The sequence below is a fragment of the Canis lupus genome, chromosome 17 (assembly GCF_003254725.2).
Source record: "Canis lupus dingo isolate Sandy chromosome 17, ASM325472v2, whole genome shotgun sequence".
Lineage (NCBI taxonomy): Eukaryota > Metazoa > Chordata > Mammalia > Carnivora > Canidae > Canis > Canis lupus.
Window position 1 is genome coordinate 32,898,253 of NC_064259.1, and position 18,127 is coordinate 32,916,379.

Genomic DNA, 18,127 nt, shown 5'->3' on the forward strand with positions numbered 1-18,127 from the left:
TTTTAATGATCCTCTCTTTAAAGGCTCATGCCAATAGGTCAAATTTACAGTAAAATATTTTTTTCATAATGCAAATCACATATTTCAATGTCTATTCTATATACTCCCACTTTACTTTTTTTAAAAAGATTTTATTTATTTATTCATGAGAGACACAAGATGAGAGGCAGAGACACAGGCAGAGAGAGAAGCAGGCTCCCTTTGGGGAGCCTGATGAAGGGCTTGATCCCAGGACCCTGGGTTCACACACTGAGCTGAAGGCAGATGCTCGACCACTGAGCCACCCAGGTGTCCCACCCTCACTTACTTTTTAACAGTTATTTCTACACTTCTATTCTGTACAATATCTTGTGGCTTAAGTATTTTTTATCAGACAGAAAATGAGACTTAAAATGAAAGCAGGAAAGAGAATTCAAGTTCTTGCAAGATGGAATAAAAGAAACCAGATTTACTGTTCCACTTGAAACAATCAGGGAAAAAAAGAACAAAATATGTGGAAACCAGTTTGCAAATATTATAAATCAGTCAACAAAGGACAATGATCCAAAGATATGAGAAACAAACAGGGTAAACCTTATCATTGCCCCAGGTTGATGCCTCAATGATTTAGAAATGACAATCTGAGAGGACTAAGGTGGCTAAAGTTCTCTGGACTTTGCAGAATAATCTGAAGATTTGCAGAGGGTCTTCAGCTGCAAATCTTCAGGTTGCTTTTTGCAAAGCTCTCTTCTCCCTGGAACTCTGTCCTGAAAAAGTTCACCATTGCCTTAATCACAAATACCTTTAAAAAAACTGATAGCTGAACAAAACATGTAATAAAGTAAAAAAAAAAAAAGTAACTTTTTGAGACATCAATTAATGTTCTCTTTCTTGATTTGTTGCTGGTTACACAAGTATATTCTGTTAAAGTTCAGTCAGTTATATCCTTTTGATATGAATATTTTCTGTATGTGCATTATTTTTCAATAAAGAGCTTTTTAAAAACAGACACTGTGTATAATAATAAAAAGCAAGAAATAAAAAAGTGGGAAGATTCTAAAAAATATATATACAAAATCAAAATAGAAGAAAATCTTACTAAAATTTAATAAATTATATAGTAAAAAGGAAAGCGGTCCAGTGTTCATCATTAAAATTATAGCTGTACAAATAGTAATACTTTCTAAATGCAATAGATTCAATGATAGTATAATAAAAATTTATTACCAAATTTTCAACAACTATGACAGAATTTTCATTTTAAACATATATGAAGGGGTAAATGGCCATAAAATTTCAAGATATGTCTGAAAGGAAGAATATAGAAGGGGAAGGAGATTGCCATACCAGATATTATCACTTATTACAAAGCCCTAGAAGTGAAGGCCATTTTGTAGTTATTTGGTGAGTAGACTGATCATCAAAATAGATAACTGGAAAACATAACTACAAATTTATGGAAATTTGATTAATGACAAGTGTATCACTGCAAATCATAAAGAAAGGTAGGTTATCCTATTGAAAGAAAAGGAAACTGAATCTCAACTTTTTAGCATATGCAAAATTAATGTCCAATTGGCTAAGAACTAACACAAATAAAGCAAAAGTTTTAAAAGGAAATATAAATAAACATCTTTCATATCCCTCATGAACATAGCTACAGAAATCCTCAACAAAATATTAACAAACTGAATTCAGCAATACATTAAGAGGATCATGCACCATGATCAGGTGGGATTTATTCCAGGGATGCAAAGATGATTCAATATCCAGCAATAATTTAATGTGATACACTACATTTACAAAATGAATGATAAAAATCATATGATAATCTCAATAGATGCAGGAAAATTATTTGACAAAATTCAACATCCATTTATAATAAAAACTCTCGACAAAGTGGATATAGAGGGAATACACCTCAACAAAATAAAGACCATATATGACAGATCCAAATATTCAATGGTGAAAAGTTTAAAACTTTTCTTCTAAGATCAGGGACAAGGCAAAGATGCCCACTCCTACCACTTTGATTCAACACAGTCCTATAAGTCCTAATCACAACAATCAGATTAAAACAAAACAAAACAAAACAAAATGAAAAGCATCCACATTGGTGAAGAAGAAGTAAAACTGTCACTATTTGAAGATGGCATAATACCACACATGAAAACCCCCAAAGACTACACACACACACACACACACACACACACACAAACTATAAGAACTAATAAATGAATTCAGCAATGTTGCAGGATACAAAACTAATATACAGGTTTCAGGGGCAAGATGGTGAAAGAGTAGGGTCCCCAAGTCACTTGTCCCCACCAACTTACCTAGACAACTTTCAACTCATCCTGAAAACCTATGAATTTGATCTGAAATTTAAAGAGAGAACAGCTAAATGCTACAGAGAGAAGAGTTTGTGCTTCTAACAAGTACAACTCTTTTATAGTCACTCTGCACTGAGCAAAATGACTAGAAATAAGAACTCACCACAAACGAAAGAATCAGAAACCGCACTCTCTCCCAGAGTTACAGAAGTTGGATTACAATTCGATGTCAGAAAGCCAATTCAGAAGCACAATTATAAAGCTACTGGTGGCTCCAGAAAAAAGGATAATGGATTCAAGAGACTTCATGACTGCAGAATTTAGATCTAATCAGGCCAAAATTAAAAATCAATTAAATGAGATGCAATCCAAACTGGAGGTCCTAACGATGAGGGTTAATGAGGTAGAAGAAAGAGTGAGTGACATAGAAGACAAGTTGATGGCAAGGAAGGAAGGTGAGGAAAAAAGAGAAAAACAATTAAAAGACCATGAGGAAATGTTAAGGGAAATACATGACAGTCTCAGAAGGAAAAATCTACATTTAATTGGGGTTCCAGAGGTCATCGAGAGGGACAGAGGGCCAGAACATATATTTGAACAAATCATAGTTGAGAACTTCCCTAATTTGGGGAGGGAAACAGGCATTCAGATCCAGGAGGTAGAGAGATCCCCCCCTAAAATCAATATAAACCATTCAACACCTGACATTTAATCGTGAAAGTTGCAAATTCCAAAGATAAAGAGAAGATCCTTAAAGCAGTAAGACACAAGAGATCCCTAACCTTTATGGGGAGAAGTATTAGGTTAACAGCAGACCTCTCCACAGAGACCTGGCAGGCCAGAAAGGGCTGGCAGGATATACTCAGGGTACTAAATGAGAAGAACCTGCAGCCAAGACTACTTTATCCAGCAAGGCTCTCATTCAGAATAGAAGGAGAGATTAAGAGCTTCCAAGATAGGCAGAGACTGAAAGAATATGTGACCACCAAACAAGCTCTCCAAGAAATATTAAGGGGGACTCTGTGAAAGAAAGAGGACACCCAAAGAAATAATCCACAAAAACAGGGACTGAATAGGTATTATGATGACACTAAATTAATATCTTTCAATAGTAACTCTGAATATGAATGGGCTTAATGATTCCATCAAAAGACGCAGGGTTTTAAACTGGATAAAAAAGCAAGACCCATCTATGTGCTGTCTATAAGAGACTCATTTTAGACCTAGGGACACCTCCAGTCTGAAAATGAAAGGTTGGAGAAGCATTTACCATTCAAATGGTCCTCAAAAGAAAGCAGGGGTAGCAATCATCCTAGCAGATAAAGTTTATCCCAAGACTGTGTTAAGAGATGAAGAGGAACACTATATCATAACTAAGGGATCTATCCAACAAGAGGACCTAACAATCATGAATATTTATGCCACTAATGTGGGAGCTTCCAAGTATATCAATCAATGAATAACCAAAGTTAAGACATACTTAGATAATAATACACATATACTGGGAGACTTCAACATGGCGCATTCTGTAAATGACAGATCTTCTAAGCACAACATCTCCAAAGAAACAAGAGCTTTAAATGATACACTGGACCAGATAGATTTCACAGATATTACAGAACTTTGGATCCAAATGCAACTGAATACACATTCTTCTAAAGTGCACATGGAACTTTCTCCAGAATAGACCACATACTGGGTCACAAATCATGTCTCAAATGATACCAAAAGATTGAGATTGTCCCCTGCATATTTTCAGACCATAATGCTTTGAACCTTGAAATGAGTCACAAGAAGAAATTTGGAAGAAACTCAAACACATGGAGGTTAAAGACCATCCTGCTAAAAGATGAAAAGATCAACCAGAAAATTAGAGAAGAATTAAAAAGATTCATTGAAATTTACGAGAATGAAGATTCAAAATCTTTGGGATACAGCAAAAGCAGTCCTGAGAGGGAAATAAATTGCAATCCAAGCACCCTCAAAAAATTGGAAAAAACTCAAGTACACAACTAACCTTGCACCTAAAGGAACTGGAGAAAGAACAGCAAATGAAACCTACACCAAGCAGAAGAGAGTTAATAAAGAATCGAGCAGAACTCAATGAAAAAAAGACCAGAAGAACTGTAGAACAGATCAACAAAACTAGGAGTTGGTTCTTTGAAAGAATTAATAAGATAGATAAACCATTAGCCAGCTTTTTTAAAAACAAAAGAGAAAAGACTTAAATTAATAAAATCACGAATGAAAAAAGAGAGATCACAACCAATACCAAGGAAATACAAATGATTTAAAAAACATATTATGAGCAGCTATATGCCAATAAATTAGGCAATCTGGAAGGAAAACGACATTTCTGGAAAACCACAAACTACCAAAACTGGAATAGGAAGAAATAGAAAACCTGAACAGGCCAATAACCAGGGAGGAAATTGAAGCAGTCATCAAAAACCTCCCAAGACACAAAAGTCCAGGCCAGCTGGCTTCCCAGGGGAATTCTATCAAACGTTTAAAGAAGAAACAATACCTATTCTACTAAAGCTGTTCAGAAAGATAGAAAGGGATGGAATACTTCCAAACTCATTTTATGAGGCCAGCATCACCTTAATTCCAAACCAGACAAAGACCACACCAAAAAGGAGAATTATAGACCAATATCCCTGATGAACACCGATGCAAGAATTTTCAACAATACTACCCAATAGGATCCAACAGGACATTAAGAAGATTATTCATCATGACCAAGTGGGATTCATCCCTGGGATGCAAGGCTGGTTCAACACTCGTAAAGCAATCAATGTGATAGATCACATCAACAAGAGAAAAAACAAGAACCATATGATCCTCTGAATAGATGCAGAGAAAGCATTTGACAAAATACAGCATCCATTCCTAATCACAACTCCTCAGACTGTAGGGATAGAGGGAACATTCCTCAGCATCTTAAAAGCTATCTATGAAAAGCCCACAGCAAATATCATTCTCAATGGGAAAAACACTGAGAGCCTTTCTCCTAAAATCAGGAACACGACAGGGATGTCCACTCTTACCACTTGTATTCAGCATAGTACTAGAAGCCCTAGCCTCAGCAATCAGACAACAAAAAGAAATAAAAGGCATTCAAATAGGCCAAGTCAACTCTCCCTTTTTGCAGGTGACATGATACTGTATGTAGAAAATCCAACAGACTCTACCCCAAGATTGCTAGAACTCATACAGCAATTGGGCAGTGTGGCAGGATACAAAATCAATGCCTAGAAATCAGTGGTATTTCTAGACACTAGCAATGAGACTGAAGAAAGAAATTAAGGAGTAAATCCCATTTACAATTGCACCCAAATGCATAAGATACCTAGGAATAAACCTAACCAAAGAGGTAAAGGATCTGTACCCTAAAAACTACAGAATACTTCTGAAAGAAATTGAGGAAGACACAAAGAGATGGAAAAATATTCCATGCTCATGGATTGGAAGGATTAATATTGTGAAAATCAATGGAACAGAATAGAGAACCCAGAAATGGGTCCTCAACTCTATGGCCAACTAATATTTGACAAAGCAGGAAAGACTATCCACTGGAAAAAGGACAATCTCTTTAATAAATGGTGCTGGGGTAATAGGACAGCCATGTGCAGAAGAATGAAACTAGACCATTCTCTTACACCCTACCAAAGATAAACTCAAAATGGATGAAAGATCCAAATGTTGGACAAGGATCCAGCAAAATCCTGAAGGAGAACACAGGCAACACCCTTTTTGAACTTGGCCACAGCAACTTCTTGCAAGATGCACATATGAAGGCAAGGAAACAAAAGCAAATTGAATTATTGGGACTTCATCAAGATAATAAGCTTCTGCACAGCAAAAGAGACAGTCAACAAAATTAAAAGACAACCTACAGAATTGGAGAAGATATTTGCCAATGACATATCAGATAAAGGGCTAGTATCCAAGATCTGTAAAGAACTTATTAAACTCAACAGCAAAGAAACAAACTATCCAATCATGAAATGGGCAAAAGACATGAACAGAAATTTCACAGAGGAAGACACAGATATGGCCAACAAGCACATTAGAAAATGCTCCACATCCCTTGCCATCAGGGAAATACACATCAAAACCACAATGAGATACCACCTCACACCAGGGAGAATGGTGAATATTAACAAGACAGGAAACAACAAATGTTGGAGAGGATGTGGAGAAAGGGGAACCCTCTTGCACTGTTGGTGGTAATCTTAACTGTGTACAGACACTCTGGAAAATTGTGTGGAGGTTCCCCAAAGAGTTAAAAATAAAACTGCCCTACCTGACAATTGCACTGTTGGGGATTTACCCCAAAGTTACAGATGCAGTGAAATGGCAGGACACCTACACCCCAATGTTTATAGCAGTAATGTCCACAATAACCAAATTGTGGAAGGAGCCTCAGTGTCCATCGAAAGATGAAAGGATAAAGAAGCTGTGGTCTATATATACAATGGAATATTACTCAGCCATTATAAATGACAAATACCCACCGTTTGCTTCAACATGGATGGAACTGGAGGTATTATGCTGAGTGAAGTAAGTCAATTGGAGAAGGACAAACATTATATGGTCTCATTCATTTGGGGAATATAAAAAGTAGTGAAAGGGAATAAAGGGGAAAGGACAGAAAATGAGTGGGCAATATCAATGAGGGTGACAGAACATGAGAGACTCCTAACTCTGGGAAACGAAAAGTTGTAGTGGAAAGGGAGGTGGGCGGGGGTTTAGGGTGACTGGGTGACCGGCACTGAGGGGGGCATTTGATCAGATGAGCACTGGGTATTTTGCTATATGTTGGCAAATCGAACTCCAATAAAAAAATATTTAAAAATCCAAAAAAATCCCCCTAATGTACAGAAGTTTGTTGCATTTCTATACACTAACAAACTATCAGAAACAGAAATTAAGAAAAAAACCTCATTTGCAATTGCATAAAAAATAATACGTTTTCTGGGAATAAATTTAATGAGAAGGTGAAAGACTTGTACAGTGAAAACTATGGCATTGATTAAAAAAAAAAACTTATGACACAAATAAATGGAAAGATACACCATGCTAACAAATTGAAAAAATATTGTTCAAATGCCCATACTATCCAAAGCAATATACAGACTCAATGCTACACTTGTCAAAATATCAAAGGAATTTTTCATGTGACTAGAACAAGCCATCCAAAATTTCTATGGGTCTCAAGAGCCCCAAATAGCCAAAGCTATCTTGAGAAAGAGGAAAAAACCTGTAAGTATCACAATTCCAGATTTCAAATTTCACTTCAAAGCAAAAATAGTCAATACAATATGATACTGGCACAAAAAGAGACACTTAAAACAGTATAGAGAACCCTGAAATAAACCCACACTTATATGGTCAATTAACCTATGACAAAGGAGGCAACAATATACAATGGGGAAAACATAGTCTTTTCAATAAATGGTTTTGGGAAAATTGATAGCCAATGAATGAAATTGGACCCTCTCTCACACCATATACAAAATAAACTCAAAACAGATTAAAGACCTACATGTAAGACCGGAAACCATAAAACTCCTTAAAAAAGTAGGCAGTAATCCCTTGAATAATGAGTTTAGCAATATTTTTTTAAATCTATTTCATCAGGCAAGGACAACAAAATAAAAAACAAAGGAAAACAAAATCGGGACTACATCAAACAAAAAGCTTTTGCACAGCAAAGGAAAGCATTGACAAAACAAAACAAAACAAAAAACAACCTACTGAATGGGAGAAGATAGTTCAGATGATATATCTGACAAGGAGTTAACATCCAACTACACAAAGAATTCATTAAACTGAACATTAAAACTTCCAAAAAATCTGATTAAAAAATGGACAGTAGACCTGGATAGACATTTTTCCAAAGATAGTAAGTGCTCAACAGACACATGAAAAGATGTTCAACAATGCTAATCATCAGGAAAATACATATCATAATCACAATATGGGTGGTATCATACCTATTAGAATGGCTATTATTAAAATGACAAGAAATGACAAGGCTTGAGAAGATGTAGAGAAAAGGCAACGCTCATACACTATTGGTGGGAATGTAATTGTTGCAGCCACTGTGAAAAACAGTATGGAGTTTCCTCAAAAAATTAAAAATAGAAATACTATACAGTCTAGCAATTCCACTTGTGGGTATTTACCTGAAAAAAACAAAAGCACTAATTAAAAAGGATATATACACTCCTGTTTATGCAGCATTATTTACAATACCAAGATATGGAAGCAACCTAAAAGATTAGTGAATAAAGAAGATGTGGTACATATGTACAATGGAATATACTCAGTCATAAAAAATAATGAGATCTTGCCATTTACAACATGGATGAAACTATACAGTAATATGCTAAGTGAAATAAGTCAGAGAAAGATGAATACCATAAAATCTCATATACATGTAAAATCTCAAAAGCAAAACAAACAAAACAGACTCATAAATACAGAGAAAAAACTGGTGGTTGCCAGAGGAGACGGGCATGAGGGAATGGGTGAAATGGGTGAAAGGGATTAAGAAGTACAAACTTCCAATTATAAAATAAATAATTCATGGGGATATTAAGTCCAGCATAGGAAATATAGTAATATTATAATAACTGTATAGTGACAGATGGTAACTAGACTTGTGATCATTTTGTAATGTACATATACATGTTGAATCAATGTTATATACCTAAAACTAATAGATAATATTGTATGTCAACTATACTTCAATAAAATGACAACATAAATCCTTCTTACCATGTATGCAAGGATTTATTAAACAAGAAACAAATCACTAAACATCAGCAATTATAAAACTAACAACCTTAAAATAAAAAAATCCTATTCATCAAATTCCACCTTAAAGAAAGTAAAAGGACAAGCTATAAACTGGGAAAAGACATCTCAAATATATAAAATTGACATGACACTGATATCCAAATGTATAGAGAACTTCTAAAACTGAATAAAAAAGGGAAAAAAAACAATATATTAGAATAAGTGGGCAAAACACACACCCTGGCATTTCTTGAAAGGCAAAACGTACATTTCTAACAAGTACTTGAAAATAAACATCAGTATCATTACTACACAGGAAATGTAAATCAGAAGTGATGCAATATTTGTTCTCATTTAATTGGCTAATTTTAATGTCTAACCAAACCAAATTTGGAGAGCATGTTGTTTGCTATCAAATAGCAGCATATTTGATGAGGATGTAAATTTCTATAATCATTTTGAAAACAATATGCTTATATTTTTTAAAGTTAAATATTTATATATAAACATAACAATTCCATTCTTGCATATGTCCCCCCAAACCCACACATATATAGAGGACACAAAAGTTCTTATCAATTCTTCCTAAAAAAAAAACCCAAGCTGAAGAAAAAAAGAAAAATGAAATGCTAATCAACAGAAAAATGAATAATTTATGGTAGATTTATAAAATGGAATATTATGCATAAATGAAAATGAATATTAGTATATTAGTACTAATGTTGAGTGAATAAAGCATGTTTTAGAAGAATATCTAAAATGATTCTTGTTTACTATATTCAAAGTAACTATACAGTATTTGTCTTTTTCTGAATGACTTATTTCACTTAGCATAATACTCTCCAGCTCCATCCATGTCACTGCAAATGGTAAGATCTCATTCTTTTTATGGCTGCATAATATTCCATCACATATATATTATACACACACACACACACCTGCACACATACACCCCACATCTTCTTTATCCATCCATTCATCAGTCAATGAACTCTTGAGCTGTTTCCATAATTCGGCTATTGTAGACAATGCTACTATAAGCATCAGAGTGCATGTATCACTTTCAATTAGTATTTTTTTATTCTTTGGTTAAATACCTCATGGAACAATTGCTGGACTGTAGGGTAGTTCTATTTTTAATTTTTTGAGGGACCTCCATACTGTTTTCCACAGTGAATGCATCAGTTTGCATTCCCAGCGACAGTGCATGAGGGTTCCCTGTTCTCCACATCCTTGTCAATACTTGTTTGGTGTGAAGTGATGTCTCATTGTCATTTTGATTTACATTTCCCTGGTGATGAGTGAGATTGAGCATCTTTTCCTTTTTTTTAGTAATTTTTTTTATTATATTTATTTATTTGAGAGAGAGAGATAGTGAGAGAGAGCTCAAGCAAAGAAGACAGGGAGAAGCAGACCTCAGCCGAAAGCAGATGCTTAATCGATCGAGCCAGCCAGGTGCCCCGAGCATCATTTCCTTTGTCTTTGACCACCTGTATGTCCTCTTTGGAAAAATACCTCTTCATGTCTTTTGCCTATTTTTAAATAAATTGGATTATTCATTTTTTCGGTGTTGAGTTTTATAAGTTCTCATGTGTGGAATGTAAGAAACAAAAGAAACAAGCAAAGAGGAAAAAAGAGACAGAGCAAGAGGCAAACAAATAAAGAGACTCTTAACTATAGAGAAAAAACTAGTGGTTACCAAAGGGAAGGTGGGTGGGGAATTGAGTAAAATAGGTGATGACAATAAGGAGTGCTCTTGTGATGAGCACTAAGTGTTGTACAGAAGTGATGAATCACTATATTGTACACTTGAAACTAATATTATACTGTATATTAACTAACTGGAATTTAAATAAAAACTAAAAAAAAGTAACCAACATATAGTTTGATAATAAAGATATATGATAAAACTATTAAAAAAGAGCAAGAGTATTAAAATGGAATCTAGGGGGAAGAGAAGGATTTAGGATCAGAGAGAAGCACATAGTTGTTATTTTTTTAGTTCCAGAGTTCAGTAACGTGGTCACAGCGTTCATTGTATCATTAGAATAAATAAAGCAAAAGATCTATGCACTCAGTAATTATGGTATTATGTCCTGAATCAGAGATTATAATGAAACAATTATTTGTGTCCAAGAGTTGATAGAAGGAAGAGGAAGAAAAGGAGGGAGGGTAAATAAAGAAGACTTTCAAAGCTGTCAAAATGGAAATGAAGAGAGGGAAATAAACATAAGTGACATTTTATAAGCTAAATCTATATGAATTGATGAAAGACTAAATATATGGTGTGAAGTAGAGATCAAAATTAAAGATATTTTCTAGTGTACTTAGGAGTGTGAGATGGATAATACAGATGTGTAAAGGATAAAGACTTTTAGATATAATTTTGCTCTTCTTGATTTATAAAGTTTTGCACTCTGTAGTGATAATAAAGGACAATTTGGAATTCAAGCCTAGAATTTATAGGGAGAAAAAAGCTGGTGATTTAGATTCGGAAATTTTCTACATACTAATTAATAGGTAAGATGACCTAAAGAGAGAATGAATTAATTTTACTCATAAGAATTACATTTCTAACAATCAGAGCTGTCAGATACTGCCACAAATTGCCTTGAAAGGTACTGAGCTTTCAGTTAGTTGATGTATTAATAGTCATCCAACATGTGTATTTTAGGAAACCCCTTGATTGAGTCAGATATTCATCACTAGATGAATCTTAGGGCTAATACTTTCATGGCTCATGATTTTTGCTGTTTGCATTTATTGCTCCATGTCCTGCCACATTATGTAAACACATGTACACATTTTATTATTTTACATAAAGAAGCATATGCAAACAAACTTTTATTTTAGAATAGTTTTAATTTACTAAAAAGTTACAGAGATAGTAGAGTTCTCATATACTCTACATTGAGCTTGTGTTTGTATGTTACATCTGTCACAACTATTAACTGATATTAATATATAATACACATAATTACTGATTATATATTGATAAATAATTATATTATTATTTACATACCTTTTTAGATTTCTTAGGGTTTATTTTAAGATTTATTTATTTTAGGGAGAAAGCAAGCATGAGTGAGTGGTGGGGGAGAGGCAGAGGGAGAGAGAGAGAGAAGCTCAAACAAACTGTGCTGAGTGTGTTGCCCCACACATGGTTCAATCCCACCACCCTGAGATCATGACCTGAGCTGAAAACAAGAGTCAGATGCTTAGCTGACTGCACCACCCAGGCATCCCTAGATCCCTTAGTTTTTACTTAATGTTTTTTTTTTTTTTTCTGTTGTAGGGTACCATCAGGATACCATTTCATCATCATATTTTCTTAGTCTCTTCTTGGTTGTCATTGTTTCTTAGATTTTCCTTATTTTTGATGACTTTGACATTTTTTAGTACTATTCAGGCATTTTATATAATATTCTATAATATGGAGTTGTTTGATTTTTTTTTAATGGTTAGGAAAGGGGTATGGATTTTGGGGAGGAAGTCCCAAAGTAAAATACAATTCATATCACATAGTATTAAGTGTACATTCAATCAAAATTACTTATCATTATTGATGTTAACCTTGATCATCTGGTTAAGATAATGTCTATCTGGTTTCTCCACTGTAATATTATAGAAGTCTATTCTTAATGCACCAAAAACTACATAGCCAGTCTAGATTCACAGACAATTGTATTGTCAGTGAGAACTGAAATGCTCTCATCTACGTTGGGGTGACCTATTAATTGGTAGCTGAATTATACTGAATCCATTTTACCTGACTTTCATAATCATATGAAAAATTCTCAGGGGGAAATGTAGGCAATATTGATCATTAAGTCTGAAAATTACAGCTGTTCTTTAAAACAATCTTATGATTTAATCGTGAAATTTGACTGCCTGCACTTTCCCATTTTAAGATATATATATATATATATATATATATATATATATATATATATGTATTTATACCAGTGAAAGGTAAAAGACAGTAATTTAAGTTTTTAGGAAAACCTCTTAGAAAATTACGGCAGCCAAAGAAAAAGTTGGTTATAGTAAATATAATTAACTCATGAAAACATCAGAAATATTAAGTAATCAGATGAAATAGGAAAGCTTAACACTGCTTCTCTCAAAGCACTCTCCTTAGAGAATGCTTAATTACTATTTTGTGTTAGATTATTCTTTTCTAGAGGGGAAAAGGAACTTAGTAAACCTCACACCATGTAAATTTTCAAAATTTTGCTTGTTTTATATTCACAAATTTCCTGGTTTAAGTGCTTAATACTTAAATAAGGCAAAGGAGAATACTGGCATTGAGCAAAGAGAACACATAAAAGAAAAAATAGGTACAATACTACCTCAGAGAACATCTTGGAAAAACACCACACTATATTTTGGTGTCTATAAAAACACCTAAGAAATACTTTTTATCTTTTCTATATTGAATCCTGGATTTAAGAAGCTCCAAAACCTCTTCTCCTTGTTAAGGGAGGACAATACAGAAATTATGGTTTATGTATATACTTAGTGTTTAGGGGATGAAAGAGATAGAATAAAAATAAGGAAAAAATCTACCAGTTGTCCCCTAATATTATTATTTTAGCATATATGAAAGTTTTCAGATTTATCCTGTCCCTCCCTACCTTTTCTCACATTATAGGCTGGTGTTAATATGTGGGAAATGTAAAAATATATGTATTTTACATATATATATGTAATCTTTGAATTCATGCCAAGTGAGTATATACTTATACCTGTGCTTATACTGCTGCCTAGGTTCTGATCTAAATGTTAGAATAGGAATCCACCTAGAAGGTTGACCACTGGGTCCTTGGTTTCTCCCTCTTGTTTCATAAGTGACAGTTCCATAAAGCAGGTTTACTGTATCATCTTCAGTGCAGAGAAGACACTCTCACCTCAGTTGGCTTGAGCAAGACAGTTGAGTAAGTCAGTTCAGCATTAGAGAATAATTTATAATAATGTAAAGCATTGCTATATTAGTGCTATGTGAAAGGCCACCAAGAAGCAACAGACTGGCTTAAAAAATTAGGAAGGTCAGTGAACTGTCTATAATTAAAGTAAAGCAACCTTCAAATATTCTATTCTGGGCATGACTTTTTAAAATACCCATACTTTCTGCTTAAGCCATCAAAAATTTGGCTGAATTTAGTTAGTGGCCATTTTGCCAGAATTTCCTCCCACATACCATGCTTCTTCTCAGAAATAGTAATTTTGTGGTATTTATATAAGGTTCTTCTCTAGCATAAATCACCCTATTCTGAATATGGTAAAACTATTTGAAGTGAAAGTTAGTTAATTTTCTTTTATCAGGAAAGGACTTAACTCTCTTCCCAATTACCTTTTCCCTGCAAAATCACCCACTGTGTTAAATGCCCCCTGTTTCATGAATTATTGCATAAAATCAAAGAGACCTGGGACCAAAAGCTGTTCTATGACAACAAATTTCTTTAAAGTTAAATATAATTTCCCCCATTCTTTCCATGGGTGTTACAAAATATCACCAAATTTAAATTTATCAAACATTTAAGTGATTACTTTTTTGCCAGGCACTAGGGAGCTACAAAGTAAAAACAAATAAAGAAACAAGAGGGACAAAGAGTGAGAGAGATCCTACTCTTGAGACCTCAATGTTTAGCCTGTACTAAAGCTACCCACTGGAATTTTGGAATTAGATTAGGTGTCATCTAAATCTACGCTTTTAAAGAAATATTTATTGAGTTCCTAGTAAAGTTCTACCTGCTGAGAGTGCATCAATATCCTCTGTCTTATGAATTCTGGTTGGTAAGATAGACAAGAGAGATAAGAAATAGTAGTATGAAGAAAAATAATAAATCAGGAAAAGGATATACAATTTAAGTTGGGAGTTTGCAATTTTATAGGGTGCCCAAGGAGTGTTGTATGAGAAGGTTGCATCTAAGTAATACCCTGAAGAAGATGAAGGAGTAACTCAGGTGGATACCTCGGAATAAAGCATTCTAGGAGAAGTGGAAAGGCTCTAAGATGGGAGCATGATCATCATGTTTAAAAGACAGAAAGGAAGTAACCTGGTGGGAGTGGAATGGGCAAGGCATAACAGTAATAGATGAAGTCAGAGAGGAAATAGGAGCTTTGCACCATTAGAATATGATTTGTTGAGGCACCTGAGTGGCACAGTTGGTTAAGTGCCCGACTCATGGTTTCTGCTCACTTTGTGATCTCAGGGTTGTGAGACTGAGCCTTACATTGGCTCCATGCTCAGCAGAGTCTGCTTGGGACTCTTTCTCCCTTTCCTTCTGCCCCCTGCCCCCCCCCCCCACACTCTCTCTAATTAATAAATAAATCTTAAAAAATATAATTTGTCAAATTTTTAGTTTGAAGTCCTCTCTGAGATGGATACATCATATAACAGATGGCATTTTCCCCTTTCAGATAAGTGGATTGAGATGTGATACTTGGCTTAGGATGAGAAAAGGAACTATTTTCACAGAGTAACTTCTCATTGCAATACAGCAGTCATTATCATTAACTTGACAAATGTTCTTATTTAGACTTAGTGGAATCATTGTTTACAAATTATTTTTTATGATTCTGATGCTCAAGAGAATTGTCAAACCAGTGGGGAGAACTGGCTAGCTCTCTTGTTTTCTCGGACTATGGAAAAAAAAAAAAAAAACCAACATAATAACATTCAGTGTGTGTGTGGGGGGGTGCGCTCTAAATAAGACATTAGAACTCACAGGAATTAAAGTGAAAATGCACAGATTCTCTCCTTCTGCCCCTTGTATCCAACTTTACAAATGTCTTGCCCATAAAAAACCTTTGGTGATTCCAGGGCAACCTGGGTTGCTCAGTCAGTTGAGCGTCTGACTCTTGATTTTGATTCAGGTCATAATGTCAGGGTTGTTGAATCGAGCCCCATGTCCCTTCTGCACTTAGTGTGGAGTCTGCTTCAATTCTTTTTCCCTTTCCTTGTGCCTCTCCCCACTTGTACTCTCTCTCTCTCTCCCAAATGAATAAATAAAATCTTAAGAAAAAAAAGAAAGCCTTTAGTGATTCTAATGTGATTATGTATCTGTATCTGTGCTTATTATTGTTGCCTAGGTTTTGAAGTAGATGTTAGAATAGGAATCCACCTGGAAGGTTGGTTTCTCCCTGTTTCACAAGTGACAGTGCAATAAAGCAGGTTTATTGTATCATCTTCAATGCAGAGAAGACACCCTCATATAGAAAACAAATATACCATGACTTATGACTTTCCACAATTACCTGCAACACATCTCCTGAATGTGGATGTCGATGTCAATCCTATGTTTACATCTCTACCTGGCTACAGACAAACTCAGAAGCAAAAGAGTTTAGTCTATGAAATTCCTTATCTCTTCACACACACACACACACACACACACGCACACACACACAAATACATTAGAAGAAACCTATTAATTTTGAAAGAGATGGGCAAAATTTTGAAAGAGATGGGCAAAATTATTCTTGAGACCTTTGCTTCAAACTAAATCATAAAAAAAAAAGATCCTTAATGGTACAAACTTCCAATTATAAGATTATCAAGTTCTGGGCATGGTGATTACAGCTAATACTATTGTATTAAATACTTGAAAGTTGCCAAGAGAATAGATCTTACATGTTCACACCACAAAACAGAAATGGTAATTATGTGACATGATGGAGGGATTGGCTAAGGATGATAATCGTTTTGTAATATTTAAGTATATCAAATCAACACATTGTATATTTTAAACTTACACAATGTTATAGGTCAATCATATCTCAAAGCTGGGGAAAAGAAGGGATCCTTACTTCCTTTCATGGTTCATAAATATTTTCTATCATTTAACTTTTCTTACCAGTCAAGGGTATAGTATCTGAACTTTGAAGAGCATTTTAAGGACCAAGGCCATTACTTCCTTTTAACTAAATGTTGACCTCTTTTTAAATAAAAACTTATATTTCTGATTCTGTGTTTTTCCTTCTCAAACAGGAGGCTTATATTAGTTACTATTTTTGCGTTTTATGCAGCATCCCACATCATATGTGGTTCATCTAACAGGCTATTTTCCTCTTCTTTCCTAATTCTTTTTTTTTTTTTTTTTTTTTTTAACTCCAGCTCTAGTATTTGGGCACTCCTTAAGTCTGATCCTTGGCTTTATATCTATCATTTACATATACCCTTTGTGATTTTTATCCACTATTGACAAATATTAAATGTACAAAGATGATTTAACCATAAAATTTTAATATGCTATTTCTCACATAAAAAAAAGCATATTCCCAATACCTCATATGTGCCAAATACTGATAATAAGATTAAAAATGTCTGGTCTTTCCCAAAGTTATTTCAAATCATTTGATTGTCTTTCCTTCTAAACTAGGTTTTCCTCTTGGTTCCAAATTTCTGTCAAAGGCAGGATCATTTTCCTAGAAATGTCTCAGAAGAAATATGGTATTATTTTGAAATTATCTTTTACAAACTTCATTTTAAATCAGTCACTGTGTTTTCTTTACTGGTACTTAATAATAACTTCTTAATCACCATATCGTCTCCCTAACTTGTATTTGGTTTCTCAGCTCTTATCACTTATGTAAACCAATCTCCAGCATTTAATTCCCTCTGTTAGAAATATCTTGAGGTGCCTGGGTGGCTCAGGTCATGATCTCTGGATCCTAGGATCAAGCCTCATGTAGGGAAATCCCTGCTCAGCAGGGAGTCTACTTCTCCTTCTGCTCCTCCCCCTGCTTGTGTGCTCTCTCTTGTGCAAATGTGCTCAAATGTGCTCCCACTCTCTCAAATACATAAATAAAATCTTAAAAAAAAATAAAAGAAATATCTTGTGTTTTCTGTCACTGTCAGGGAACAAAATGGATTGTGGTGGAGCAGAATAATCAGGTAATCTTCCCTATTGTTTTCCCAATTGATCTTTTTCTGTAGTTCAGTCTTTAAAAAAAGTTCACCTATAAACATCTTATTTTTACAAAATGAAAGTGCATTTTCA